Source organism: Podarcis pityusensis (genome assembly GCF_964106645.2).
Source record: "Podarcis pityusensis genome assembly, chromosome: 18".
NCBI lineage: Eukaryota > Metazoa > Chordata > Lepidosauria > Squamata > Lacertidae > Podarcis > Podarcis pityusensis.
In genome coordinates, this window is record NC_138043.1 from 2883138 (window position 1) to 2893807 (window position 10670).

The following is a 10670-nucleotide window of genomic DNA, read 5'->3' on the forward strand; positions in this document are numbered from 1 at the left end:
TTTGGTGGCGGTGAGAGTCAATGAAGTTGAAATTAGCAAGTCCTTTTCTGAAATGGACCTGCAAGGCGAGAGACCCTCCTGGAGACGCGTCGCATCCTTTTGCAAGAGGGGCGTCTCTCTCTCAAAATCTCTCCACCCTAAACCCCTTTCCATTTCTCTCCTCCCGCAAAAAAACACCTTTTTTTTTCTCAATCCCGCCTGTTGCTCAATCAGCAAGCTGAAAAGATCATTTCTGACTCAGGGCAATAAATACCTACTCAACTCCCCCCGCCCTGCCCCAATCCTTTTGGCTCATCTATTCAAGACTGCTTTCTTTTGTAAGGAAAATCATTTCTTTCTTGGGGAGCTGGGGAAAAAAATCTCGCAAGGAAAAAAAAGGTCTTTCTCTCTCGTGCGCAAACACCCCCGTTGTGTTCTCCGCGCAATGGCTGAGGTGAGTAATACGGGACGGGGGGGCGCAGTCCAGTCTTGCAACCCCCTGAAACCCTCTCTGACCTCAGCAAGACAGAGGAACCGGACGCCTGGGTTTATTCGCGTGCCAATGCTTCCCAGAGCAGGGCGAAAACGTGCGCGCGTGTGTTTTTGGGGGGTATGTCTAAACTTGGTTTTTCTTTTTTTCTGACTCAACTGTGCAGGCTTTAGGGTTGCGCAGGGCTCTGCCGCAGGCGTTGCTGAAGAGTTCTGTGTGACTTTAAAAGCTTGCAAAGTGGTTTGGCTTCCTTCCTCTTTTCCCCCAAACCCCCCACCCCAACCCTGATTCTGCTTCCATATAAGTAACCTTATCCGTCAACAAGCACCCCCAAAATTGAAAGGTACAGAAAAAGAATTTCTCAGGGTGAAATGGGTGGGGGTTCCCCCCCCCCCAGTATTCAGGACAATTCTGTGTCGAACTTGAAATCTACCCCCACCCCAGAGGTTCCTGGAATGGGGGGGCTCCTCTTTCTCCATCTCTCTCTTTATCTATCTATAATTGGGGCCGATTCAACTTTGTCAGCTTTTGAATAACACAGGGCTTGACGAAGAGTTCTGAGTAAGTTAAAAGGTTGCCAGTTGCTTCGGTTTCCCTCCCTCCCTGAAAACCTTTCCCGCCTCCACATAACCTCAGGAAACCTTTCTATCGGTGAGCACCTGCAAAAATAACAATAATATGCAGATAAAGTTGGCTTTTAGAATCACACACAGAGATCTGTCATTGAGTCGGTAGAGCATGAGACACTTAATCTCAGGGTTCTGGGTTCAAGTTCTGCGATTTCTGCATTGCCGGGGGTTGGGCTAGATGAACCACGGGGTCCCTTCCAACTCTACATTGCTATGAGGCCTGGGAAACGCCCCCTGCTTGGGCCCAGGAACTTAACTGGACTGCAAGGAATTTCCTATATAACGTTTTAAGTGTGTTGTAATTGTATTATACAAATGTGACACTAGATGGCGCTGATGAGCTAAGGGCAAATTCCATATATATTTTCAAACGGTGGGGGGGGTTGTTTGTTTGTTTCAAAGAAAGCTACTCTGCTTCCAGGGATGCGGGTGGCGCTGTGGGTTAAACCACAGAGCCTAGGACTTGCCGATCAGAAGGTCAGCGGTTTGAATCCCCGCAATGACGGGGTGAGCTCCCGTTGCTCGGTCCCTGCTCCTGCCAACCTAGCAGTTCGAAAGCACGTCAAAGTGCAAGTAGATAAATAGGTACCGCTCTGGCAGGAAGGTAAACGGCGTTTCTGTGCGCTGCTCTGGTTTGCCAGAAGCGGCTTAGTCCTGCTGGCCACATGACCCGGAAGCTGGACGCCGGCTCCCTCGGCCAGTAAAGCGAGATGAGCGCCGCAACCCCAGAGTCGGTCACGACTGGACCTAATGGTCAGGGGTCCCTTTACCTTTACCTTTACTCTGCTTCCAGATCTCAGTTGCTAGAAACTGCAGGCGGGGAGAGTTGCTCTCATTTCAAATCCTGCTTTTTGTTTCCCTGTTGGGGCAACTATTTGGCCACTGTGAGAACATGCGGCAGCTAGACTGGGGACTGGGAGCAGCCGCTGAGACCACATAAGACTGGTCCTGAAAAACCTACATTGGCTCCCAGGACGTTTCCGAACATAATTCAAAGCGTTGGTGCTGACCTTTCAAACCCTAAACGGCCCAGTAGACCTGAAGGAGCATCTCCACCCCCATTGTTCCGCCCGGACACCTGGGTCCATCTCCTGAGGGCCTTCTGGCGGTTCCCTCCCTGCGAGAAGCGAGGTTACAGGGAACCAGACAGAGGGCCTTCTTGGTGGTGGCGCCCGCCCTGTGGATCACTGCAGATGGTGACAGCAGCCACGAAATTAAAAGACACCCGCTTCTTGGGAGAAAAGCAATGACAAATCTAGACAGCATCTTAAAAAGCCGAGCCATCACCTTGCCAACGAAGGTCCATATAGTTCAAGCTCTGGTTTTCCCAGTAGTGATGTATGGAAGTGAGAGCTGGACCATAAAGAAGGCTGATCACTGAAGAATGGATGCTTTTGAATTCTGGTGCTGGAGGAGACTCTTGAGAGTCCCATGGACTGCAAGAAGATCAAACCTCTCCATTCTGAAGGAAATCAGCCCTGAGTGCTCACTGGAAGGACAGATCCTGAAGCTGAGGCTCCAAGACTTTGGCCACCTCAGGAGAAGAGAAGACTCCCTGGAAAAGACCCTGATGTTGGGAAAGATGGAGGGCACAAGGAGAAGGGGATGACAGAGGACGAGATGGTGGGACAGTGTTCTCGAAGCGACCAGCATGAGTTTGACCAAACTGCGGGAGGCAGTGGAAGACAGGAGGGCCTGGCGTGCTCTGGGCCAGGGGGTCACAAAGTGGCGGGCACAACTAAACGATTAAACAACAACAAAAGTCCTCATGATTCTGAATGAAGGACTGATTTAACTTGCACCAAATAAGATCATCAGTCCACCTGTCTCAAACTTCCAGACCAGGGTCTCTGTCTCTCTCATCCCCTTAAACCTGGGATCCTCCGCAGGCCAAAGGTCTGAGCGACAGCCTTCCCCAGCCTCACTTTCCCGGGTGCCTCTGAGCACAAGCAGAGTTCTGCGCACGGACACACACCCCTTTGCCGAGTAAACGCAGCCAGGCCAGAAAGCTGGAACACAAAGCGAGAAAAATGGCTTGAACGACAATGAGCAAATTTCCAGGAAGAAAAGGGAGTAAAATTTGGTGCGAGGCGGGCAGACAATTGTTCGTAAGGTCAGGCAATGACAGTCTCCCCCCCCTTTTTTTGCAAAAACCGCTTGTGCACGGTTTATCCTGGGGGGCCGGTTTTGTGCATCACACACCCACTGAGTCACCCAGCTGCCGGGAATGTGTTTTAGTGGCTATTTTCTCTTCTCTCGACCTTTCGCCGGATGAATCACCCATCCCACACCAAGCGGGAGAAATCTCGGACGAGGAGGAAAACCTCCCAATGGAGTTACTCTCTTTAGCCAGGCCTCAAAAGAGGAACCACCTCACCCGGCTTCTAAAATAAAAATTTTAAAAAACCCCTTTTTGGGCATGGAGGGCTCCACCTCTTCCCCAGGTTTTGGTTAACGTAACTGAGATTTACCGGTAATTAAGAATTTTTATTCGGGGTCACGGGGATTGGCATTCTCTGTCCCCCCCCCCCCAGGTTTGCTTGCCAGAGGTCCTGAGTTCGAATCTCCAGCATCTAGGAGGAGACAGAAACTCCGCTGTTCTCATGAGGACTAGAACTTTTGCTTCTGGTTATTTCTTTTAAAAAAAATCATATACAAGTTAGCCTTGGTGAAGACCTGACGTTTTTATCCCCCCCAAAGTTTTTGATTGAGTTCCACTGAAATGAGGCTGCATTTTAATGTTTTAATGTTGTATTTTAATCTTGTTTTTTTAAAAGCTGTATTTTAATCAATTGTTTTTTATATTTGGGTGTTAGCCGCCTGAGCCCGGTCTTGGCTGGGGAGGGCACAGTATAAATAAAATTTATTATTATTATTATTATTATTATTATTATTATTATTATTACAAGGATCTCTCTTGACAATTTGCACAGTCCGTACACAACTGAGGATTGCCGTCAAACAGAAGCCGAACCAAAAATAAATAAACCACAGGTAGGCGTGTAAAGTAGCGACCGGAATGATTTATAACGCAACGGTTAGACAAGGCAAGGTGGGCACTGTTGTGTCATGTGTGGGGCAGCAGGATAGCTCAGTCGGGAAGAGCACAAAGCTCTTGATCTCAGGGTTGTGGATTCGAGTCCCACGTGGGGCAAAAAAGATTCCTGCGTTGCAGGGGGTTGGACTACAGAACCCCTGGGTGTCCCTCCCATAGCTCTGATTCTAGGATTCAGAGTCAATATATCAGCCAAGAGGGGTCCATGTTCCTCCTTGCTGGCAAACAAAATAAAGGGCTGAGGTTCAGCACTGGATCGGAGTAAACAGCAGCCAGGTTTTCTGCGGATGGCTGTTGGTTCCGATTTATCGCGAAAGAGCGGATTTTTTCCAGGGCGAAGGCAAAACTGCTTTCTAGGCCCAAGGCTGGAGGAACTCTGCACAAGCCCTTTTAAAGTCAGGCCAAGCAGGTAGAATCACAGAATTTAGGAGCTGGAAGGGACCCTGAGGAATATGAAATAATCCTTTCTGGCCCTCTACTGACTCTCAACATTACTTGTTGGTTTCCCCCCCTCCAGCACAGCAATAGGCCACATTTTAGTGCACCAAGTATTAAGATTTGCCCCATCGAACTTCTTCCCCCCCACGGTCCAGTCCAATATTTGAGGCATTATTGTATTTTAATATTTTGCTGGAAGCGGCTGGGGAAACCCAGCCAGAAGGGTGGGGTGTTGTTGTTTAGTCATTTAGTCGTGTCCGCCTCTTTGTGACCCCCTGGACCAGAGCACGCCAGGCCCTCCGGTCTTCCACTGCCTCCCGCAGTTTGATCAAACTCATGCTGGTAGCTTCAAGAACACCATCCAACCATCTCATCCTCTGTCGTCCCCTTCTCCTTGTGCCCTCCATCTTTCCCAAGAAGGGTGGGGTATAAACAATAAATTAATATAATATCATTATTATTATATATACGTCAGCTTTCCAGGTTCGTGATGGCGCAGGCCGTTTGTACGGAACTGTGAGGACTAGAAACTTGCTTCGTCTCTTTCAGGGAACTGGCCGTAGCTCAGCGGCGGAGCGTGCAAGCGAGCCCCGGGTGGACATCTTGTGGCGGGGGGTTCCACAGGCGCCGCTCAACACATTGTGGAGTTGGAAGAGACCGCCTAGGTCATTTGGTCCACACACACACACACACTCTGTTTGTGGGGTGTACAACATCCCTAACAGTTGGCCAACTGTTGAAATACCTTCTTCAGAGGAGAGTCCCTCACTGCCTGAGGTTTAATTGGCTTCTTACCATGGGAAGGGGGTGTGTGTTAAAACGCAATGGCCATTTTCCTTTGTGTGAAGCCTTCTGGGGGCCACCAGTGGCTGGGGCAAAGGGGGCTGGACTAGATTACTCAGGGGGCCCCATCCAACTCTCCGAATAAAATCACTATACATTTAAAGCCTATGCAATGCACATGACTTCCCCCTCAAAAAGTTCCTGGAACTGAAGTTCCCCTCTGCACCCTTAAACTACAGTTCCCAGAATTCTCCGTGGGGGTGTGTTTTTGTGTAGTGTGGGTCTGCCCCAATTGTGCCCTGGCTGCGTGCGCAACGTACATCGAAAGCCCCCGCATTCACGAGCTCTGGGAGTTATAGTTGCCGCGCTACAACTCCCGGCGCCCTTATCAAACTGGTTCTCCGGGATGGGGTGGGAAATGTGCTTTGAAAATACGGCGCTTCGCTCACACAGCGCAAACTTGCATTTCTCATTTGGTGGTGGCGACGTTTACTCGGGAGTAAGACCCGCTCTGTTCGATGAGACACCCCACTCCTGGGTAAGCGTGTGCCAGGAATCGTGGCCCTCGCAAAACTCTTGGCTATTAGAAAGAAACATCTGACTTTGTGGCGTGACAATTCAGCCAAGATCTTTGCTACATCCTTCCTTTTCTTAAAGGACTTCTGGGGCAAATAAAAGAGGCAGAAATGCGAAGAATTCCGCAGACTTAGCGTGTTTCCCACTTGAAATCTTTACTCACTACCACTGCCAGATTAATAGCTCATTTATTAACCTCCTTTCCCCCTTTTAACTCCTTTCTCTCCAAACAGGGGATGAAAAAGAACTTTTCTCTTTTTGGAACGCAGCGGAAAACCCCATTTCCCCCCACAATGCAAGGGGAGTGAAAGGGGCGGTGCCTGGAAGGGTCAAGGGGTGGAGCTAGGCAGTTAGGGGTGGGGCTTTAGGGTGGGTGGGGCCTGGGGGACGCAGATCCGCTGCAGGTGAGACAAAATTCAAGAATTATCTTCATCTCCGTCGGCCAGGATGCTAAATGCAGCCTCCAAGTTCAGAAGCAGTCTATCTCTGAAGTGCCCGAGCTTTCATATTTCCTCTTCCCTCCCAAATCACATTCCTTTTATGCTGTGTCTCTTGCAGTTATTAATATTCCACGGGATGCATAAAAACCGGATCCTTTTGGAAACGAAGCATCGTCCGGACCCGTTAGATATTATTCAAAACTTCACCTACAGAACGTCCTTTGAAACAGACATCGACTGATGCATCCAAACAGGTCCGTAGTAAGACATACACCAGTCCGAGGCAAAGGCTCAGCATCTTATGAAATAATTCCAACAAACCGAGAAATAGAGGAGAAACAGGAGGAGTTTCTCCCGTGAAAATAGGGACGTCCTATTCCATCCCCTCCAATGTTTCTCCCATGAAAATAGGGACATCCTATTCCATCCCCTCCAATGTTTCTCCCGTGAAAATAGGGACGTCCTATTCCATCCCCTCCAACGTTTCTCCCATGAAAATAGGGACGTCCTATTCCATCCCCTCCAACATTTCTCCCATGAAAATAGGGACATCCTATTCCATCCCCTCCAACGTTTCTCCCGTGAAAATAGGGACGTCCTATTCCATCCCCTCCAATGTTTCTCCCGTGAAAATAGGGATGCCCTATTCCATCCCCTCCAATGTTTCTCCCATGGAAATAGGGACGTCCTATTCCATCCCCTCCAACGTTTCTCCTGTGAAAATAGGGACGTCCTATTCCATCCCCTCCAACATTTCTCCCCTGAAAATAGGGACGTCCTATTCCATCCCCTCCAACGTTTCTCCCCTGAAAATAGAGACGTCCTATTCCATCCCCTCCAACGTTTCTCCCCTGAAAATAGGGACACCCTAAGGAAAAGCGGGACGTTCTGGAATCAAGTCAGAAACCAGGGCGGCTTCTGTAAAACCGGGGCTGTCCCAGGAAAACAGGGACACTTCGAGTTTCTGTGACCCCATTGTGGTCATACTTATTTTGGGAGGGAAGATAAGCGATGACGGAGCGAAATAAAAGAAAACTGGTCCTCCCGGGTCTTGACAGAAGGCCTTCAAGGAAGTGGCGCTTGGCACAGAGAAAGAGAGAGACTGGAGAGGTTTTTGTTTTGTTTGCTAGCGCACAGTGCGGGGGCGATGTGGAAAATTGCTTTATCCCTCCGAAGGAGCTGTTGTGTTTGCGTTTCCCTGCAAGCCCGAGCGGTCTCTCTCCTCATCCCTTCGAGACAAACTAGACTTTGCATTTGGCACGCAGGTGGTTCTGGACAGGGGCCAGAGTGGAAGAACAGGGTTTGGTTTGGGGACTGTACAGAAACTGACCTCCTTCTTAATTCCCCTTTTTATCTTCTGCACCAAAGAGCCTTCCTGGATCAGGGCCTGTGGCCCGCCTAGCAGGGCATCCTGTTCTAATAATAATAATAATAATAATAATAATAATAATAATAATAATTTATTTATACCCCACCCATCTGGCTTGGTTTCCCCAGCCACTCTGGGCGGCTTCCAACCAAATATTAAAAACAACACAGTGTCAGACACTAAAAACTTCCCTAAACAGGGCCACCTTCAGTTGTCTTTTAAAAGTAAAACAGTTGTTTATTGCCTTGACATCTGGTGCCACCACCGAGAAGGCCCTCTGCCTGGTTCCCTGTAATTTGGCTTCTCGCAGGGAGAGAACCGCCAGAAGGCCCTCAGGAGATGGACCCCGGTGTCCGGGCTGAACGATGGGGGTGGAGACGCTCCTTCAGGGATACTGGGCTGTTTAGGGCTTTCAAGGTCAGCACCAACATTTTGAATTGTGCTCGGAAACGTACTGGGAGCCAACGAAGATCTTTCAGGACCGGTGTTATGTGGTCTTGGCGGCTGCTCCCAGTCACCAGTCTAGCTGCCGCATTTTGGATTAATTGCAGTTTCCGAGTTAGCTGCACGGAGAGAGCATGGCAGTAGTCCAAGCAGGAGATAACTAGATGCCCAGAGAGAACGGAGTAATCAAGATAGACTGCCTGTGGCCCTGGAAGTTCCATGAAAACATAAGACAGCCCTTCCATCTTGAATCTCCCAGCGTTCAGCTTTCTCGGATTTCCATGCCTTCTAGCGTAATGAGACTGGAAGGGGAAACTTTCCTCTCTCTGTTTTCCTCCAGGCTTTTGCATAATTTCCACAAACTTCCCATTCGCCTTCCCTTTCAACGGGGAAGTCCCAACGCCTGCCGTCTTTCCTCCTCGGAGTGTCTCTCCGTCCCCAAAGGAGCCTTTCAGGACACAATTGCCAAATCACATCCTGGCCAGATCCCAGTTGTGCAATTAAAATGGGCTTTTAATGCTCTTAGGTAATAAAACCGGCCTCTCTCTCTTACACACACAAACACACACTCACAAAAAAACCCCCAAACTTGTAGGAATAAGGAAATTGACAGCGCTGCGCCACCGAAAGGTGTGGGGCAACATTTTTATTGACAAAATGTTGCCTAACCTCAACTCAAAGATATCAAAAAGGATTGCTTGTTCAAACAGCAAACGTCATCTCACTTCGCTGCAAAATTTCTGCCAGCCTGGCTCAATACTTCCTTTCCCTGGCTGGCAGCAGCAGTGGGTCTCTATGGTTTCAGGCAGGGGGCAGCCCTACCTGGAAATCGTAGAGTTGGGACACCGTGGGGTCATCCATCCCAACCCCTCCCAATGCAGGAATCACAATTCAGTATTGACCAGCAGCTGCTTTTTGGGCGTTCAGGCGGCGAGTCTTCCACAGCCCTACCACGAGATCTTCTTCTGCAGATGCAAAGGTCCGTCCTTTAAAAATAAGCTAAGATTCTGGTCCTCAAGGTGCTGGAATAAATGGCTTCGAGTAAAGGCCTCCCCTGGCGCTACTTGGTGGAAAATTGAACCCAGGGGCTTGCAGCTGCCCTATTCGTGAGAATAAGATAATAATATTTAATCTCTGGAAAGGAAAGCCGCAAAACCTAGCCGTCTTGCCTGGAGAAAGAGGGGAGGCCGCGAGGCAAACAGACTGTAAATATTAGCCTCTTGCAAAGAGACGGGAAGGTTTTTCTTATTAAAACCCGGGCAGATTTACTAGTTCTGGAGTTGAGGAGGCTGGCAGCCCGGTCCTGCGAGCTGTGCATATTGTGAGCAGGTGCACAGAGCGTTTTTCCTGCCAGGGCGCATAAATCTCAATTCCTCTCATCTTCACCGATCGTCCCAAACACACAAATGGCCAGGGCGGCGTTAAAGGTTGCCAACTGACCTGCAAGCATCTAAAACCTTTGCTTTTTAAGCCTGCATGGGAAACGGACAGAGTTATACTCTTTAATCATCAAAATCTATAATAATAATAATAATAATAATAATAATAATAATAATATTTATACCCCGCCCATCTGGCTGGGTTTCCCCAGCCGCTCTGGGCAGCTCCCAACAGAACAGTAAAAACAGAATAAACATCAAGCATATGCCCCCTCCTCGTCCCAGGACCTTACCTCAATTTGTACTTCAGGGTATAATTGTTGTGCAGGTAAGTCTCTCTTTCTGTCCCAGGGGTCCCCCTACAGGTGAAGTCCCTTAGATTTTTGGACCAGCAGGAGATGTTCGTCGGTTTCTCTGGCGGCACTAGAGGATTAAAATATAGAAGAAGAAGGAGGAGGAGGAGGAGGAGGAGATATTTATACCCCGTCTGCCGCCTTCCTATCCCACGGTCGGATAGCACTTCCTGCCAGAAAGTCCTTCCTGAAGTTGAGTCGGAATCTCCTTTCTCGTCGCTTGAAGCCACGAGTTCGAGTCCTGCCTTCCAGAGCTGGAGAAAACAAGCTTCCATAGGACAACCCTTGAGATATTGGAAGATGGCTCTCCTATCTCCTCTCAGTCTCCTCTTTTCCAGGCTAAACGTACCCAGCTCCTTCAACCGTTCCTCATCAGGCTCAGTTTCCAGACCCTTGATCATCTCAGTCGCCCTCCTCTGCCCACCTTCCAGCTTGTCAACATCCTTCTTAAATTGTGGGGCCCAGAACTTGACACGGGACTTCAGGTGTGGCCTGAGCAAGGCAAAAGAGAGCAGGACTCTGACTTCCCTTGACCTGGACACTAGACTTCTGTGGATACAGCCCCATGATCAAAAAGATCACCCTCCCAAAACTAACCTACCTATTCCAAACCCTCCCAATCTGGATCTTCCCAACCCAACTCCGAAAATGGCAGAAAAAACTACACTTATTTATCTTCTCACACAAAAAACCAAGAATAAGCCCCAAATATCTGCCCCTATGCCCTTATGTTGG